The sequence below is a fragment of the Protopterus annectens genome, chromosome 7.part0, assembly GCF_019279795.1.
Source record: "Protopterus annectens isolate FY-2018-M chromosome 7.part0, PAN1.0, whole genome shotgun sequence".
Classification (NCBI taxonomy): domain Eukaryota; kingdom Metazoa; phylum Chordata; order Ceratodontiformes; family Protopteridae; genus Protopterus; species Protopterus annectens.
In genome coordinates this window covers 772,301,685-772,308,355 of record NC_056739.1, presented here as the reverse complement: position 1 = coordinate 772,308,355, position 6,671 = coordinate 772,301,685, and positions in this window count along the sequence as shown.

Sequence of the window (6,671 nt, the reverse complement as noted above, 5' to 3'; positions counted from 1 at the left end):
GATTGGATGTGCTCATCTTGGCCGTGGCTAAGTTGTGAAACTTTTTTCTTATATTTCTTGTCAAAACTAAACAATTTTTCTGCTATATAGTTCTATGACCAATAGATTGTATTCGTTGGCTTCTCTTTGCTGTTTTTACCTCAACAGAGATAGTTTTTCCTCAGGCACGGCTTTTGCCATTATCCCTGTAGTGGTTGTTGTTTGTTGTAGTTTGTTGTGTCTTCATAGCGCATTTAAATTAGAGAGCTATATTCCTGTTTTAGATAGAGGGCTTGTCCTGTTGATAGTTTGTGTTTGAAAATCAGAGCCGTTTAAGTTAGAGGTTCTAATTTTCTTCCCTAGTCATTCTTACTTGTATTGTTTTTGGTACTATTAGTCTTTAAATATTATTCTGTTTGATATAGCCTTTAGACTTCATTTTGTTTGTGTCAAAATGTCTAAAGAACAGACAGAAAGAGAACATAAGCCTTCGGGTTTCAAAAAATGTCAGAAATGCTAGCAAAAGATGTCCATCACTGATGGACATATTGTTTGCGTCTATTGTCTTGGTGCTATCCATCTCCAAGAGGACTGCACCCTCTGTCATTCATTTAGTACCAAAGTTCTTCAGGAGAGACGAAACAGTTTGATTCTTAAAGGGCTTTTAAAGCCTTCCTTTGAAGAGGCCATTCATAGCTCTTCCTCTTCATCTCCTTCTAAAAAGGGAAAATCACATGAAAGACTATTTCCATCTGCATCGGTTCATTCGGAGCCACCAGTCAAACCCCCTAAAATTTCTAAGGCCTCTACTTCCTTGGCTGCACAGTCTTCAGAGCCATTGGAAGTTCTTATGGATGATAGGCCTGGTTCTTTGGCTCAAAAAACTTCAGAGCAACAAGATACCTCCACTCAGAGCCAGTACACTGAAATTTTGCAAGTTTCTCCAACCTTGAGATTGCCTATCCTCCATAGGTCTTGATCTCCTTCATTATCTTCCAGGTCTACAAGAAGCTTATCTGATGAGGACATGGAACGGGTGGTGCATAGACTCCTTAAGTCACCGGCACTAACTAAATTGTTCTTAGCTCCTACCCATTTGGTTTCGGAGCCTACTGTGCCCACTATTGTTCCTTCTCTGAGCCAAGCTGGTCCTTCAGAGCTGGAGTGCTCAGTGCCACCTTTTGTGGATTTGTCGGTTCCGGAACTCCCTTTGGTCTCCATGGAGCTGACTTCTGCTCCGACTCTGTCGGCGCTGTCTGGTGAGTCTGGGAGCTGGGATTCCCTGGTCAGCCCTGAGGGGGATTCTCAGCCCCGATCTTCCTCTGTGCCAAACTTACCCCTTTGAGCATCGGCTCGAGTTAGCTCAGCTCCTACATCAGCCTCGGGTCCATTCTCGTTGCCTCTGTTGCCTCCCTCTGTCTCCTCGGAGCTGGGGGGTCTTTGGAGCTGGCGGGATCCACTTTTGAGCTGATGAGGAGTGTGTTGTCTTCCCATTCAGTACTCTTCCCTCCAAGGCACTGACTACCATCTCAGCATCACCCATTCCTCAAGACAGCAGAGACACAAAGCCTCAGGATCCCCCTTTGGGTGAATCCCTCTCATCCAAGGCCTCCCCCAGAATATCCTTCTGAGGAGCCATCTCAGAAGAGAACCTGCAAGAGGAAGCATGTTGACTCCCAGGATAAGTCCATTACTTCAGACACTGACCTCGATGAGTCAGAAGGGCCCCCAAAGTCATCCTCTGATGATATCTCATTTGCAGATATTCTAGAGATCCTTAAGCAAAGAGGCGGCTGGCAGGCCACTACCCCTTCTGATGAGGAGTCAGTGTACCAGAAGGCTTTTGGGTCTTAACCTTCAGCCTCCTGGGTGTCCCTGCCTTTCGATGAACTAATGGATTTGGTTAGTTGAAAGGTGTGGGAGTCACCTGATGCTTTGGAACCGGTCCTTTGGAGGCCAAACAAATTTTTGTCAGCTCCTCTGGGCAAAGAATTCTTAACAAAGGGAGTACCTGTATATGCTATGGTGGTGGCAGCAGCCACTAAAAAGGAACTTGCAGAGACATCCTCATCTGTTCATCCTCTGAATAAAGATTCAAGAATGATGGACAGATATGGGAAGCATATCTTTTCTTCAGCAACTTTTTCTTTGCGCTTGCTGAATTACTTATCCCATTTTACAAGGCTACAAAAAGATCTCCTGAAAGAGCAAGGAGATACTCTGCAAGGTTCAGTAGCTGCAGGGGTGAATGAGAAGGTCTCCTCCCAGCTGTCCAGCTTAAATTCTATTGAAAACTCCTCCATGAGGATTATATCTTACGCAGCAGATGGAGTGAGCAGGGCAACGGGTTCTGGAGTTTCCCTTAGGAGACACTCCTGGATGCACTTGTGTAATTTTGCAGAGCCCTTCAAGTCTACCTTTACTAACACCCCCTTTGATGGTTCCTCACTCTTTGGACCTAAAGTAAAAGACACTCAAACCTGATGCGAGCAGGAAGGAAAAACTCTCTCTGCCTTTGGAGTACGTTTTTCCGTACCTTCAAGACCTTATTCCAAAGGTCAAAAGGGCAGAAAGATGTGGTTCAAATGATCCCAGAGATTTTTCCAGGATGCATGGACTGATACCTTCCCCAGAAGCAGAGGGGGAGGTAATAATGGTAGACATCACCCCAGAGGCAGAGGGGGTCTGCAAGACCAAGGTGACCATGATTCCTTTCACGGATTACCTTATCAGCGCTCCTGAAAGGAGGCCTGACTGCTCTACTCTGGAGGCAGTTGGGGGACATTTATCAATGTACCCAGAAGCCTGGCAAAATATCACCAATGACAAATGGGTACTAAACATAATATCCAGAGGATATGCCATCCCCTTTTGCTTACTTGTCCCGAAGACCAAAACACTCCCGGGTGTTCCACCCAATCTAAGGGAACAAGCAACTATAGAGGTTCAAACGTTGCTCCAAAAAAGAGTCACCCAAGAAGTCCCCACAGACCAAATAGGATTTGGAACTTACTCAAGATTCTTTTTAGTGCCAAAAAGAACAGGGGACTGGAGGCCCATATTGGACTTAAACGAATCTGTCAAAAAGTCAAAGTTCCGAATGGTGACACTGCAGTCTATACTTCCCTTTTTAGGGAATGACAATTGGATCTGCTCGATAGGCCTTCAAGATACTTACTACCACATAAAAATGGACAGGGCATCAAGAAGGTACTTACACTTCCGGCTGGGAGTCAGCCATTATCAGTTCAGAGTGCTTCCCTTTGGTCTCACTACAGCCCCCAGAGTGTTCACCAAATGTATGGCAGTAGTCACGGCTCACCTGAGACATCTAGGATTCCATGTGTTTCCCTATCTAGATGACTGGCTCCTGCCTGCCACCACCAAGCATCTACTCCTACAAGCCAGGGATCTAACGTTAGACATCTGCAATCATTTGGGCATTACAGTAAATTTGCAAAAATATGCCTTGTTGTCCTCTCAATGTATTACATTCATAGGCACAGACCTAGACACTTCATTGATGATAGCACGTCTTCCAGCAGAAAGAATCGTAGCTCTCAGACATCAAATTCTTCACATCCTTCCCATGGACAATGTGAAAGCAAAAGTAATTCCATGTTTATTAGGAACAATGGCCTCCACGATTACACTAGTTCCTCTTGCCAGAATGCACATGAGGATACTTCAGTGGCTATTATTCTCCCAACGGTGTCTTCAAGAGCTCCCAATGTCTCATCTGATCAGGATAACAGAATCTTGCAAGAATGATTTGAGATGGTGGATGTACTCCACTCATGTGACAATAGACAGACCCTTTGCTCCACTTCAACCAATAGCTACAGTGACCACGGACACTTCCCAGATGGGGGGGGGGCATTATCTTGAAAGAACAGTCCAAGGTAAATGGAAAGATCATGAGGCTCACTTGCATATAAATGTTCTAGAGATGACAGCAGTGCTTCTTGCGTTGCAAGCGCTTCAAGACTCTCTCCCTCTAGGGACTATTGCGATCCAATCAGACAATATGTCTGTGGTTTGGTACATAAACAAGCAAGGGGTAACCAGATCCTACCCCCTGTGTCAAGAAGCCCTAAGAGTATGGCAATAGGCAGTTTCTTCCCAGTGCTTTCTAATCGCAATGCACATTCTGGGGAAGTCCAACGTGATAGCGGATAAGCTGAGCAGAGCAATTCTAATGCCTCATGAGTGGTCTCTCAATCACAATGTAGCGGAAATGATTTTCCAAATATGGGGACAGTCTTGCTGCGATCACTTTGCCACTCCCATGAATGCCAAGTGCAGCAACTACTTTACCCTAGTTCCCCCTCTGGGGGGAGACACCGAGAGATGCTCTAGCTCATGATTGGCCCTCGGGACTTCTATATGCCTTTCCACCATTTCCTCTCATAACAAGAGTAATTCAGAAAGCTCAAAGCTCGGGAAGCAGGATAACTCTCATTGCCTCTTACTAGCCTCACATCAATTTTGGTTCCCCTTCCTGTGCCCCCCCTTCAGGAGAAGCCTTGGATCCTGGACTCGGTACCAGACCTGCTGACTCAAATGTCGGGGGAGCTTCATCTTTCTCCCCCACCCTAAAATTGACAGCTTGGCTGCTCCACTTCCCAATTTAGTTAGGCTTCACAATTTCACTCCTACTGTAAAACATATCTTAATGTCCTCCATAAAGCTTCTTCTAGAAAGCTTTGCTCTAGTAAATGGAAGAGGTTTTCCCTGTGGGCTCAAGATAAGAACACTGATCCTTTCTCTGCACCTATTCACTCCATTTTGGAATTTCTGGCAGAACTGTTCCAAGAAGGCTCAGCTGCAGCTACCATCAAAGTTCAACTTGCTGCAATTTCAAATTTTCATATTGGTGATACTTCTTCAAACTTAATGTCACACAGGTTATGTAGAGTCTTCTTAAAATGTGCTTCCTTACTAAGACCTCCCTTTAAGGAATCCCTTTCTCCCTGGGATCTAAATTTTGTTTTGTCCCATCTCACTTCACCTCACTTTGAGCCTTCTTCGCCTTCAGACCTTAAGTTCCTTTCATGGAAGACCTTATTTCTAGTGGCTATAACTTCCACTAGAAGAGTGTCAGAACTGCAAGCTCTTTCTGTTAAACCACCATATTTGATTTTTTATAAGGATAGGGTATCCTTGCGCACTAACCCTTCCTTTTTACCTAAAGTTGCTTTTCCAAACAATATAAACCAATCCATAGATCTCCCAGTATTTTTTCCTCAACATAGCAATAAGGCAGAGTGCAAATTACACCAACTGGACGTGCACAGACAACTCAGATTCTATTTGCATAAAACAAAAGACTTCAGGAAATCTGACCAATTATTTGTATCCATTTCTGATGCAAAGAAAAGATCATCAGTTTCAAAAAACACTCTTTCTAAGTGGCTTTCAAATTTTATTACCTTTATCTGCAAATCTAATAACAAGGATCTACCTTTCAAAGTAAAGGCTCGTTCCACTAGAGCATTGGCTTCGTCATCTGCTTTCCAAGCCAGAATTCCTGTAGATAATATTTGTGCAGCAGCTACGTGGTCTACTCCACTTAGTTTTATTACTCATTACAAAGTGGATTTGGCCTCCAGGGACAGGGCATCCTTTGGTTCCACGGTGCTGAAAGGTATACTCCCATGAGCCACCCAGGATAAAGATGCTAGGGATGCTGTACCATCATTGTAAGAATGAAGGCGAGATAGGACAACATAACATAAAGAAGTTATGTACTCACCAATATGTTCCATGTTTATTGTCCATCTCGCTGTTCATTCTTACGAACCCTCCCTCCTTCCCCCTGCCTAAGACTTCTTGTGGACCTGGTAGATTTCCACTACCTCAGGGGCTCTTTGTCTCAGCTTGTTTCTCCTTCCAGTAATTTTTGGTATGGACTTACACATTGTTTATATGTATATGTATATGTGTGTAGATATGTGTATAGTGTACATATTCTTCAGTATTAGCAGCAAACAAGATCGGGGGAATTGCACCACTGCTTTGTGGGATACCTTCTTACCATGAGCCAGGTTTGAGATCTTCAGCTAAGTATTCGGCTGAGTCAGAGCCAAGGATCATTGTAAGAATGAACGGCAAGATGGACAACAAACATGGAACGTTATGGTGAGTACATAACTTCTTTATTTTTTGGGCCCTCTCATCACACTCTTATCTCACAGTTCTGACCCTTTCATTCCCCATTGGCTGACTGTAATCACATTGCCAGCTGGGTTTGAGGTGAGCCATCATCTTCTGATGGTTCAGATGTTTTTAGTTATTGTCCTACTTCTCCCCCTTGCTCAACATGTAATGATGTCAATGTGCACAAAGACAGTTGGTGTGCAGCCTAATTATGTGTGAAGAAGAGCCCTAGACTCAGATATTCTGAGATGTAGCCTTTGCCCCCCCAAAAAAATCCATCTGGGATAGTTGAGCCAACAAAAGTGTCCCTCTTTCCTATCACCAACAGCTGACTAGTCAGAGGCAGGATTCACTAGTCAAACCTGCATCACCTCAGTTATATATAGTTCTCTATCCTTCATTGTTTGAAGATTGATAAATTTAGACCAATTAGAATATGGCAGAGATGAGAAAAGTGCTAAAAGACAATATAGTCTGCAAGAGTTTTGTAAATTCTCTGACAGAAAAAAAAATCATATGCTATCCCTTTAACA